Source organism: Octopus bimaculoides, chromosome 1 (assembly GCF_001194135.2).
Source record: "Octopus bimaculoides isolate UCB-OBI-ISO-001 chromosome 1, ASM119413v2, whole genome shotgun sequence".
NCBI lineage: Eukaryota > Metazoa > Mollusca > Cephalopoda > Octopoda > Octopodidae > Octopus > Octopus bimaculoides.
The window spans coordinates 22,960,174-22,960,816 of NC_068981.1; the positions used below are offsets into that span (position 1 = coordinate 22,960,174).

General features: G+C 34.5%; 1 protein-coding gene across 10 annotated transcripts in view; it reads left to right on the top strand.

Moving 5' to 3' along the window:
• Positions 1-643, top strand: part of LOC106884182 (glutamate receptor-interacting protein 2) — a 537,293-nt gene that overhangs the window by 530,955 nt on the left and 5,695 nt on the right. The gene's annotated exons all lie outside the window — the stretch shown is intronic.

The window sequence follows — 643 nt, forward strand, 5'->3', positions numbered from 1 at the left end:
CTAACACTTTGGAATTATTTTGTTTGGATTTTGGTTTCTAATAGAATATTTAAGTTGCATATTAATTCAACTAATTCTAAGATGAGGTTTGGTTTGTTGAAGCTACTTAAACTGGATGCTATTAGAAACCAGTTCAATGATTAATTTTGTAAAATCATACTGAAAGAATAACAAATTGTGAATAATTAACCAAAAATGTTTTTAGTTTTAATGGATATATGCATGTGTGTGTGTGTGTGTGTGTGTAAATACTGGTGCTGGTGCCATATAAAAAAAGCACTGGTGCTGGTGCCATATAAAAGGCACTCAGTACACTCTGTAAAGTGGTTGATGTTAGGAAGGGCATCCAGCTGTAGAAACTATGCCAGAACAGAAGATGGGCCTGGTGCAGTTCCTGACCTTACCAGCTCCTGTCAAACCATCCAACCCATGCCAGCATGGAAAATGGACTTTAAGATGGATATTAAATGAAGATGTATGTATATATATGAGTGTGTGTGTGTATATGTATATACAGGGTGTCCACAAAGTCTGGGTACATGGAGTAAATAAAATCATAACGTAAACAATTAAATATAAGAAATAATAATTTCTTAAAGTATGTGTTAATCCCCATGTACCCAAACTTTGTGGACACCCTGTA